The sequence below is a fragment of the Meles meles genome, chromosome 7 (assembly GCF_922984935.1).
Source record: "Meles meles chromosome 7, mMelMel3.1 paternal haplotype, whole genome shotgun sequence".
Lineage (NCBI taxonomy): Eukaryota > Metazoa > Chordata > Mammalia > Carnivora > Mustelidae > Meles > Meles meles.
The window spans coordinates 22714672-22727323 of NC_060072.1; the positions used below are offsets into that span (position 1 = coordinate 22714672).

General features: G+C 38.8%; 1 non-coding gene across 1 annotated transcript; it reads right to left on the reverse strand.

Moving 5' to 3' along the window:
* Window positions 1–8132: 8132 nt before the first annotated feature.
* On the reverse strand, window positions 8133–8263 carry LOC123947826. The gene has a single exon (XR_006819856.1). It is a non-coding gene; the product is annotated as a small nucleolar RNA SNORA18 (small nucleolar RNA).
* Between the last annotated feature and the right edge of the window lie 4389 nt (window positions 8264–12652).

A 12652-nucleotide genomic window follows, 5' to 3' on the forward strand; every position in this document is an offset into this window, starting at 1 on the left:
GCAAAAGCTTTTGATTTTGATGAAGTCCCAGTAGTTCATTTTTGCCCTTGCTTCCCTTGCCTCTGGCGATGTTTCTAGGAAGAAGTTGCTGCGGCTGAGGTCAAAGAGGTTGCTGCCTGTGTTCTCCCCTAAGATTTTGATGGATTCCTTTCTTACATTGAGGTCTTTCACCCACTTTGAGTCTATTTTTGTGTGTGGTATATGGAAATGGTCCAGTTTCATTCTTCTGCATGTGGCTGTCCAATTTTCCCAACACCATTTGCTGAAGAGACCGTCTTTTTTCCATTGGACATTCTTTTTCCTGCTTTGTTGAAGATTAGTTGACCATAGAGTTGAGGGTCTATTTCTGGGCTCCCTATTCTGTTCCGTTGATCTATGTGTCTGTTTTTGTGCCAGGACCATACTGTCTTGATGATGACAGCTTTGTAATAGAGCTTGAAGTCTGGAATTGTGATACCACCCACTTTGGCTTTCTTTTTCAACATTCCTCTGGCTATTTGGGGTCTTTTCTGGTTCCATATAAACTTTAGGATTATTTGTTCCATTTCTTTGAAAAAACTGGATGGGATTTTGATAAGGATTGCATTAAATGTCTAGATTGCTTTAGGTAGCATAAACATTTTCACGATATTTGTTCTTCCAATCCATGAACATGGAACACTTTTCCATTTCTTTGTGTCTTCCTCAATTTCTTTCATGAGTACTTATAGCTTTCTGAGTACAGATTATTTGCTTCTTTGGTTAGGTTTATTCCTAGGTATCTTATGGTTTTGGGTGCAATTGTAAATGGGATTGACTCCTTAATTTCTCTTTCTTCTGTCTTGCTGTTGGTGTATGAAATGCAACTGATTTCTGTCCATTGATTTTATATCCTGACACTTCACTGAATTTCTGTATGAGTTCTAGCAGTTTTGGAGTGGATTCTTTTGAGTTTTGCACATAAAGTATCATATCATCTGCAAAGAGTGAGAGTTTGATTTCTTTGCCGATTCGGATACCTTCTAGTACTATGTTGAGTAGCAGTGGTGACAATGGACATCCCTGCCATGTTCCTGACCTTAGCGGAAAAGCTCTCAGTTTTTCCCCATTAAGAATGATATTCATTGTGGGTTTTTCATAGATGGCTTTGATGAAATTGAGTTATGTACCCTCTACCCTACACTTTGAAGAGTTTTGATCAAGAAAGGATGCTGTAGGGGCACCTGGGTGGCTCAGTGGGTTAAGCCTCTGCCTTCGGCTCAGGTCATGATCTCAGGTCCTGGGATCAAGCCCCACATCGGGCTCTCTGCTCAACAGGGAGCCTGCTTCCTCCTCTCTCTCTGCCTGCCTCTCTGCCTACTTGTGATCTCTCTGTCAAATAAATAAATAAAATCTTTAAAAAAAAAAAAGAAAGGATGCTGTACTTTGTCAAATGCTTTTCAGCATCTATTGAGAGTATCACATGGTTCTTGTCCTCTCTTTGATTAATTGTATTAATTGTATTAGTAGTTTTGTATCACATCGATTGATTTTTGGATGTTGAACCAAACTTGCAGCCCAGGAATAAATCCCACTTGGTCGTGGTGAATGATCCTTTTTAATGTACTGTTGGATCCTATTGGCTAGTATTTTTGTGAGAATTTTCACATCTGTGTTCATCAAGGATATTGGTCTGTAATTCTCTTTTTTGATGGGGTCTTTGGTTTTGGGATCAAGGTAATGCTGGCTTCATAAAATGAGTTTGGAAGTTTTCCTTCCATTTCTATTTTTGGGAACAGTTTCAGGGGAGTAGGTATTAATTCTTCTTTAAATGTCTCATAGAATTCCCCTGGGAAGCCGTCTGGCCCTGGGCTCTAGTTTGTTGGGAGATTTTTTTTGTTAATATTTTTTATTTATTTGACAGAGAGAAATCACAACTAGGCAGAGAGGCAGGCAGAGAGAGAGGAGGAAGCAGGCTCCCCACGGAGCAGAGAGCCTGATGTGGGGTTCGATCCCAGGACCCTGGGATCATGACCTGAGCCGAAGGCAGAGGCTTTAACCCACTGAGCCACCCAGGTGCCCCTGTTGGGAGATTTTTGATGACTGCTTCAATCTCCTTACTGGTTATGGGTCTGTTCAGGTTTTCTATTTCTTCCTGGTTCAGTTGTGGTAGTTTATATGTCTCTAGGAATGCATCCATTTCTTCCAGATTGTCAAATTTGCTGGCCTAAATTTGCTCATAATATGTTCTTATAATTGTATTTCTTTGGTGTTGGTTGTGATTTCTCCACTTTACTCCTGATTTTATTAATTTGGGTCCTTTTTTTCTTTTTGATAAGTCTGGTGAGGGGTTTGTCAATCTTATTAATTCATTCAAAGAATCAGCTCCTAGTTTTGTTGATTTGTTCTACTCTTGTTTTCTTTTTTTGGTTTCTTCTTTTGGTTTCTAGTTCCTTGATTTCTGCTCCGATCTTTATGATTTCTCTTTTCCTACTGGGTTTAGGCTTTCCTTGCTGTTCTTTCTCCAGCTCCTTTAGGTATGGGGTTAGGTTGCATACTTGAGAAGTTTCTTGTTTCTTGAGAAAGGTTTGTACTGCTTTATACTTTTCTCTCAGGACTTCCTTTGCTCTGTCCCACAGATTTTGAACAGTTGTGTTTTCATTACCATTTGTTTCCATGAATTTTTTCATTTCTTCTTTATTTTCCTGGTTGACCCATTCATTCTTTAGTAGGATGCTCTTTATCCTCCATGCATTTGAGTTCTTTCCAACTTTCCTCTTGTGATTGAGTTCTAGCTTCAGAACTTTGTTATCTGAAAATATGCAGAGAATGATTCCAGTCTTTTTGTACTGGTTAAGTTCTGATTTTTGACCCAGGATGTGATCTATTCTGGAGAATGTTCCATGTGCACTGGAGAAGAATGTGTATTCTGCTGCTTTGGGATGGAATGTTCTGAATATATGTGATGTCTATCTGGTCCAGTGTGTCATTTAAGGCCTTTGTTTCCTTGCTGATCTTTTGCTTGGATGATCTGTCAATTTCAGTGAGGGGGTTGTTAAAGTCCCCTACAGTTATTGGATTATTGTCGATGTGTTTCTTTGATTTTGTATTAATTGGTTTATATAGTTGACTGCTTCCATGTTCGAGACATAGTTATTTAAAATTGTTCAATCTTCTCGCTGGACAGACCCTTTCAGTATGATAGAGTGTCCTTCCTCATCTTATTATAGTCTTTGGATTAAAATCTAATTTATCAGTAAAAAGATTGGCACTCCAGCTTTCTTTGGATGTCCATTAGCATGATATATTGTTTCCCACTCCCTCACTTTAAATCTGAAGGTGTATTCGGGTCTAAAATGAGTTTCTTGTTGGCAGCATATTGATGGGTTTTGTTTTTTTATCCATTCTGGTAACCTGTGTCTTTTGATTGGGCATTTGCATTTAGGGTAACTATTGAAAGGTATGAATTTAGTGCCATTGTATTGCCTGTAGGGTGACTGTTACTGTATATTGTCTCTGTTCCTTTCTGGTCTCCTACTGTTAGTTTCTCTCTTTGCTTAGTGGACCCCTTTCAATATTTCCTGTAGGGCTGGTTTGGTGTTTGCAAATTCTTTTAGTTTTTATTTGTCCTGGAAGCTTTTTATCTCTCCTTCTATTTTCAATGATAGCCTAGATGGATATGGTATTCTTGGCTACATTTAGTGCTCTGAATATCTCATGCCAGTTCTTTGTGGCCTACCAGGTCTCTGTGGATAAGTCCACTGCCAATCTAATATTTTTACCATTGTATATTACAGACATCTTGTCCTGAGCTGCTTTCAGGATTTTCTCTTTGTTATTAAGCTTTGTAAGTTTTACTATTTGATGACGGGGTGTGGACCATTTTTATTGATTTTGAGGGGGTTCTCTGTGCCTCCTGGATTTTGTTGCTTGTTCCCTTTACCATAGTAGGGAAATTCTCTATTATAATTTGCTCCAATATACCTTCTACCCCCCTCTCTCTTTCTTCTTCTTCTGGAATCCCTATTATTCTAATATTGTATCATCTTATGGTATCACTTATCTCTCGAATTCTCCCCTTGTGGTCCAGTAGTTGTTTATCTCTCTTTTGCTCAGCTTCTTTATTCTCTGTCATTTGGTCATCTATATCACTAATTCTCTCTTCTGCCTCATTTTTCCTAGCAGTAAGAGCTTCCATTTTTGAATGCACCTCACTAATAGCTTTTTTGATTTCAGCTTGGTTTGACTTTAGTTCTTTTATTTCTCCAGAGAGGGATTTTATTTCTCTGGACAGGGTTTCTATAATATCTTCCATGCCTTTTTCGAGCCCAGCTAGCACCTTGAGAAATGTCATTCTGAATTCTAGATATGACATATTACCAATGTCTGTATTGATTTGGTCCCTAGCTGTTGGTACTGCCTCTTGTTCTTTTTTTTGTGTTGAGTTTTTCTGCCTTGTCATTTTATCCAGATAAGAATGTGGGAAGAGAGAATACAATACTAAAAGGGTGGTAAAGACCCCAGAAAAATGTGTGCTAACCAAGTCAGAAGAGATGCCAAACTGGGGGAGAAGAAATGGGTAAGAAGAAAAAAAATGTATGTATATATTAGACTGGTGAATACAACAAAGCCACCCACTTGATTTTGGGTGTATTTTGGTCTCCCTCTCTCTCTCTTTTTTTTTTTAATATTTTTATTATTTATTTAACAGAGAGATAAAGGGCACAAGTAGGCAGAGTGGCAGGCAGAGGGAATGGGGAGAAGCAGGCTCTCTGCTGATCAGGGAGCCTGATGTGGAACTCGATCCCAGGATCTGGGATCATGACCCTAGCCAAAGGCAGCCGCTTAACAAACTGAGCCACCAAAATGCCCCTGTATTTTTGTCTCTTAGAAGAAACTACTTCCCAAAATTTTAAAGAAAGAAAAACATATATATACACACACACACACACACACACACACACACACACACATACATACACACATACAAAAATAAGGGTAAACTTGATAAAGGGATGTTATATGACTGTAAAGATGAAAATTAAAAAAATTCTAAAAAAGCAATTGATAAGTTTGTTGGAAAAAGAAAGAAAACAAAAAGTGGAGAGAATGTGCTCAGGCTGGAGACTAGAACAAAGCTCTGTGCTAGATTTAGGGTATATTGTGATCTATTAGAAGAAATTGTATCCCAAAACTTTTTAGAAAAAAAAAAAACCCCTAAATGTATACAGAAATAAGGTTAAATACAATGAAGGATAAAATATGACTATAATAATGAAGGTTTAAAACGATTTTTTAAAAAAGAAAGGTATTGTTAAGATGAACTATTTAAAAAACATTAAAAAAGGAAGGAGAAAAGTTAAAAAAATAGAATAAGAAAATTAAAATTAAAAGAAAATTTAATTTAACTTTGCAAGACTAAAGGATCCTGGGGAGAAAGTCATGAATTCTGTTCATTGCTTTCCCTTAGCGCTGAAGTTCCGCTGTTCTTGATCGGTAAGCTTAGTCTTGGCTGGATGTTCTTGTTGATCTTCCGGGGCAGGAGTCTGTTGCAGTGATTCTCAAATGCCTTTGCTGGAGGCAGAATTTCACAAGCCTAGCCAGGGGCTGTGCTAATTAATCTGGTCCGGTTCACTCTTGGAGTTTTTTTCCCTGAATGCTTTCCGTAGAGCTCTGGAGGACAGGAATGAAAATGACGGCCTCCCAGTCTCCAGCCTGGTGGATCCAAGAGCTCAGGGCACCACTCCTCAGTGTGCCCTCAGAGAAAAGGGGTCAATCACTCCCATCTCCCTGGTCTCTGGCTGCGCTCTGAGCTCACTTGGCCTGTGACCAATCGTTTTTGTCTCTGGCACAGAGCCCCATTTGGAATCTCCAAACACAGCAGATTTCTGTAGCACACTTCTCTGGAGGAGAGAGGTGAGTCTCCCTGGATCTGCCATTTTGGGGTCCTTGCTCAAAGAGCAGTGGCCTGCCTGTGCCGTGGGTCATGGTTTAAGGTAACCCTGAGCTGAGAACTGACTTTGTGGCTCTGTCTCTGCAGCCAGCTTCCCCACTTCGATGCCTAGGAGCTCTGCCACACTCAGACATCCCCGGTCTTTCTGTGACCCTGTGGGACCTGAGACCACACTGTCCCCACAAGGGCACCACCCCTGCTTAGCCTCTGGAGCAAGATCCCTCCACGGAGCAGACTTGTAAAAGTTCTGGTTTTGTGCTCCATTGCTCCACCGCTTGTCAGGAGCCAGCCCCCCCCCCCCCCCCCATCTATCTTCCCATCGCTTTGGATTCACTTCTCCGCATGTCCTACCTTTCAGAAAGTGGTTGATTTTCTGTTCCTAGAATTGCTGCTTTTCTAATTTTTGATCTCCTGTGGGGTATGTAGGTGTTTGAAATTGTTTGATAACTACCTAGCTGAACTCCTGCAACTTGATGTCATCTCAGTCTGCTACTCCTCCACCATCTTGCCTCCAACCTGTACCAAGTATTTCTTTGGAGGTGACTTACCTAATCCTCACAACAATACTTTGAGATAGGTATTTTTATTATCACTCCTATTTTACAGGTAGGAAAATTAAGATGTAGAGACATTAATTTCCCCAACATTACATTCAGCAGAGCAAGAATTCAAACTTAGGAAGTTTGATTCCACAATGAAAGCTCTCATCTGATTCCTTCCACATGTGAAAAAGACCTGGGAATTGGGGTTAAAGATAAGCTTGAGAAGGTTCTACAAGTACAGCATCTAGAGAAAAAGCCAGTTCATATTTAGGGTACATTCATGCAACAATAGGGTCCAGTATGTATGCTATGTTCTATGCTATTCAGATTGCGTCTGTAGTGGGATGTTCAAGTTTGGATGATACATTTTAACAGGTACTAACAAACTTAAAATGACTATGATAATGACAGGGGTTGAAAATGATCTCAAGAGAGAAACAGCTGAAAATGTTTCGGTTTGATGAAGGTGTGCAAGGGGTCAGAGAGATAGATGTCTTTGGGAAAGACTGCTGTCCAGCAGGTTGACCATACCTTGATATAATCACTATGGATCCTCACTCTGTTCCTAGACTTGAATGTTCAAGGGTTTTACTGTAGCAATTAATCAATATTCAGAGTTGATCATACACTTGGCAACTGACTCTTAACTAACCAAGCCTCTAGGAGACTGATACATATGCTGGAACATAAACACCAAACAGATTTCATACATGTATTAGCTGATCAGAGCACCTTTTTGTTTTTAGAGGGTGTTAAAATATTCTTCTGTCAGAATGTGTATAATATTGTTGTAAGGTAATTTACTAGCTTGCAAGTAGGATAAAATCGCAAGCCCTTGATATTTTCTGACTTAGGATGATGGTCAAAAATTGACATCTTGTGGGGCACTTGGGTGGTTCAGTGGGTTAAAGCCTCTGCCTTTGGCTCAGTTCATGATCCCAGGGTCCTGGGATTGAGCCCCGCATCGGGCTCTCTGCTTGACAGGGAGCCTGCTTCCTCCTCTCTTCCTCCCTCTCTACCTACTTGTGGTCTCTGTCTGTCAAATAAATAAATAAAATCTTAAAAAAAAGTTGATGTCTTGTTATTTTATTAACTGAACTTATTCATGGGAATAATATTCTCTATGTGCTTTTGAACATCTGTATCTTGTCTGCAAATTGTTTTTATTTTTTACTTGTTTTGGGTCATTTTTAATTGGATGGTAGATTACTATTGCTTTTTCTTTTTCTACAGTGTAAAACATTTTTCAAAATTATGTGTAACATTAGGGAAAATTATTTAAGGTCCATACATTTTTATTTAAGGAATTTTATATGTTGTGTTTCCTTCCATTGTCCATCAAGTTCACAGTAGTGAACTGAGCTTGACTCAGGTTTTATCTTCCAGATGGGTCTTTTGAAAAGAACCTATGCTTAATTCATAGTTGTGTTGTGTTCAGTCAATAATTATTTTAGTTGGGCTTCTTTTATTTCCACTTGACTATGGACATACTGATGACATACTTCAAACATTTCCCCACCTGGAATCTTTGATTCTTGAAGTGATTTACTTCAGGGCCACTTTTAGGTTCAAATCATAGTCCCTCCCCATTTGTCATTCCCAAGTATAATACAGACTGTGGGATATGCCAATAGTTTAGGTTAAAATATTTAACCATTCGGCCTTTCATACTTTTATAACTCTGTCTTATAGTTCTTTCCCACAGGCCTAAAAAATAATTCTGTTAGGAAAGCAAAACCACATCATTACTCGATAAGGCATTTTCAGTGACGTGGGTCTACAGGAAAGCACCATGGGGATAGACCTCAGTTACCTATTGGGTTGTTTCTTATTGATTGATAGGGTTTAAAATGTAAATGTATGTGCATATAAAACATTAACCTATGTTTAGATAATTCAGATAAAATGAGATTGATATGTATATGTCATAAAAATGAGTTAAACATTTTGATGTATCAGTTACAGTATTGTCTGTCATAGTTCACTTGCTTTTTGACTTCTATTTTATTTTATTTTAACTCTGGTGTAGTTAACATACAGTATTATATTAGTTTTAGGTGTAAATATAGTATTTAATAACACTTTAAATTACTGTGCTCATAATAATGGTACTTTTTAAGTTCCATCACTTATTTCACCCATCGTCCTTACCCATCTTTCCTCTGGTAACAATCAGTTAGTTCCCTGTAGTTTGTTGTTGTTGTTGTTGTTGTTTTTTAAGATTTTATTTATCCACTTACAGAGAGAGAGAGAAAGTACAAGAGGGAGAGCACAAGCAGGGGGAGTGTCAGGCAGAGAGAGAGGGAGAAGCAATCTCCCTACTGAGCAAGGAGCCCAATGTGGGGCTCAATCCTAGGACCCTGGGATCATGACCTGAGCTGAAGGCAGACATTTAACTGGATGAGCCACCCAGGCACCCCATTGTCTGTAGTTAAGTGACTTTCTTTATATGTTTTCTGCATACCCATAATGTATCTGAGTTTTATGTTTTCTCAAAACAGCTTTCTTTGGGGGGAGGAGTCAAAATGGCAGAGAAGTAGCAGGCTGAGATGACATCAGGTAGCAGGAGATCAGCTAGATAGCTTATCAAACCATTGTGAACACCTACAAATCCAACGGGAGACTGAAGAGAAGAAGAGCAACAATTCTAGAAACAGAAAATTGACCACTTTCTGAAAGGTAGGACTGGCGGAGAAGTGAATCCAAAGCGTTGGGAAGATAGACCGCAGGGGGAAGGGTCGGCTCCCCGCAAGCGGCAGAGCAATGGAGCACAAAATCAGGACTTTTAAAAGTCTACTCCACTGAGGGACATCACTCCAGAGGCTAAACCGGCGTGATGCCCATATGGGGTTGGCCCCAGGTCCCGCGGGGTCACAGAAGGATCGGGGGTGTCTGAGTGTTGCAGAGCTCACAGGTATTAGAACGGGGAAGCTGGCTACAGAGACAGAGCCGAGGAGTGAGCTCTCAGCTCGGGGTTACCTTGAGCCATAATCTATGGATCAGGCCACTGCTCTGTGAGTGAGGTCCCCACAAGATCTGGGGAGACACCCCCTGGAAGAGCTCAGGGGTCTGTGGGGTTCGGAGACTCCAGGTGGAGCTGTGTGCCAGAGACAGAGATGCTTGGTCACAGGCTGGGTGAGCACAGAGCGTGGCCAGAGGCCAGGGAGACGGGAGTGATTGAGCACTTTTCTCTGAGGGTGCTCTGAGGAGTGGGGCCCCAGGTCTTGGCTCCTCCAGGCTGGAGATTGGGAGGCCACCATTTTCATTCCCATCCTCCGGAACTCTATGGAAAGCGTTTAGGGAACAAAAGCTCCCGAAAGCAAACTTGAATGGTTTACATAGCCCGGCCCCCCGATAAGGGTGGTGCAATTCTGCCTCGGGCAAAGACACTTGAGAATCACTACAACAGGCCCCTCCCCCAGAAGATCAACAAGAAATCCAGCCAAGACCAAGTTCACTTACCAAGGAGAACAGCGGAATTCCAGAGGAGGAGAAAGCAAAGCATGGAATTTATGGCTTTCTCCCCTTGATTCTTTAGTCTTGCAGTTAATTAATTTTTTTAATTTTATTTTTTTTCTTCTGCTTAATTTTTTTTAACTTTTACCCTTTCCTCTTTTAACGTTTTTTAACTAGTTTATCTTAACAATACCTTTCATAAAAAATAATAATCTTTTTTGAACCTTCATTCTTATAGTCCTATTTTATTCTTCATTGTATCTAACTTTATTTTTTGTATACATGTAGGGTTTTTTCTTCTAAAAAATTTGGGTACAACTTCTTCTAATAGATCAAAATATATCCTAAATCTAGCTCTGGGATTTTTCTAGTATCCAGCCTAAGCAAATTCTCTCCACTTTCTTTTTCTTTATTCTCCCAACCAACTTACTTTATCAACACCTTTTTTAAAAAAATTAAAAAAAATTTTTTTTCGTCTTTATAGGCATATTCCATTCCTTCATTGTGTTTACCCTTACATATGTTTTTCATTCTTTAAAATTTTGGGAGGTAGTTTCTTCTAAGAGACCAAAATACTCCCAAAATTAAGTGGGTGACCCTGTTCTAGTCACCAGTCTAATATAAATATATATATTTTCTTCTTTATATCTTTTATTTGTTTTCTTTTTTAAATTTTTTTTTCTCTGAACTTCTTTTTATCTCCTTCCTCCCCTCCATGATTTGGGGTCTCTTCTGATTTGGTTAAAGCACATTTTCCTGGGGTCTTTGCCACCCTCTTAGTATTTTATTTGCTCCTTCATATATTCTTATCTGGACAAAATGACAAGGCAGAAAAACTCACCCACAAAAAAAGAACAAGAGGCAGTACCGACAGCTAGGGACCTAATCAATATGGAGGTTGGTAATATGTCAGATCTAGAGGTCAGAATGACAATTCTCAAAGTTCTAGCCAGGCTCAAAAAAGGCATTCAAGATATTAGAGAAACCCTCTCTGGAGAGATAAAAGCCCTTTCTGGATAAACAAAAGAACTAAAATCTAACCTAGTTGAAATAAAAAAAGCTATTAATGAGGTGCAATAAAAAATGGGATCTCTCACTGCTAGGATAAATGAGGCAGAAGAGAGAATTGGTGATATAGAAGACCAAATGACAGAGAATAAAGAAGCTGAGCAAAAGAGAAACAAACAAATACTGGACCACAAGGGGAGAATTCGAGAGATAAGTGGCACCATAAGACGAAACAACATTAGAATAATTGAGATTCCAGAAGAAGAAGAAAGACAGAGGGCAGAAGGTAGATTGAAGAGAATTATTGTAGAGAATTTCCCTAATATGGCAAAGGGAACAAGCATCAGAATCCAGGAGGTGCAGAGACTCCCCCTCAAAATCAATAAGAATAGGTCCACAGCCCAACACCTAATAGTAAAATTTACAAGTCTTAACAACAAAGAGAAAATCCTGAAAGCAGCCCGGGAAAAGAAGTCTGTAACATACAATGGTAAAAATATTAGATTGGCAGTGGACTTATCCACAGAGACCTGGCAGGCCACAAAGAACTGGCATGATATATTCAGAGCACTAAACGAGAAAAACATGCAGCCAAGAATACTATATCCAGCTAGGTTATCATTGGAAATAGAAGGAGAGATAAAAAGCTTCCAAGATAAACAAAAACTGAAAGAATTTGTAAACACCAAACCAGGTCTACAGGAAATATTGAAATGGGTTCTCTAAGCAAAGAGAGACCCTAAAAGTAGGAGATCAGAAAGGGACAGAGACAATATACAGTAACAGTCACATTACAGGCAATACAATGGCACTAAATTCATATCTCTCAATAGTTACCCTGAATGTAAATGGGCTAAATGCCCCAATCAAAAGACACAAGGTATCAGAAGGGATAACAAAACAAAACCCATCAATATGTTGCCTACAAGAAGCTCATTTTAGATGAGAAGACACCTCCAGATTTAAAGTGAGGGGGTGGAAAACAATTTACCATGCTAATGGACATCAGAAGAAAGCTGGGGTGCCAATCCACACTGAGCCACCCAGGCTCCCCACCCTGTTGGAATTTTGATTAAAATTGCATCAAATGTATTATTTAATTTGGAGAGCATATCTATATAATATTGAACCTTTTTATCTAGGAATATCTTTTAAGGCTTTCATTAAAATTGTATGGTTGTCTACAATACATCTCATACTTTTATTTTTTTATGTAATTCAAGGTTTCACTGAAATTGAATTATAGCACTCTATTTTCAAATTAGTTGTTGCTGATTAGGAAAAGCATAAGATTTTTATACGTTAATCTTGTTTCTGTCTTTCTGAAAATTGTGATTAGTCCATAGAGGTATTATGTGATTGCCTTGGATTTTCTGGGTATATATATCTACCTTGCCAGTATATTTATAAATATTTCCTATTTATTTCTTTTTTTCTGATCTTTTTATGTTGGTAGTAACTCTAGGGAAAATTATTGACCATAAAAGTAGGCATCATTTTATCTTGTTCCTGACTTTTATGGAGGGAGATGTGGTATTTTACTCTTAAGAATAGTTTACAAATATTTTACTTTTCAGAATGATATTTGGAAATTGGCAAAATGTTGATAAGTGTTGAAAATGAGTGATTGGTACACAGAGCTCATTATTCTCTCTGTGTGTATATGTTTGAACTTTTCATAATAAAAGGTTAAATAAAAAATAGAGCTGAATAAAAAAATAAGAATTGTTTTAGG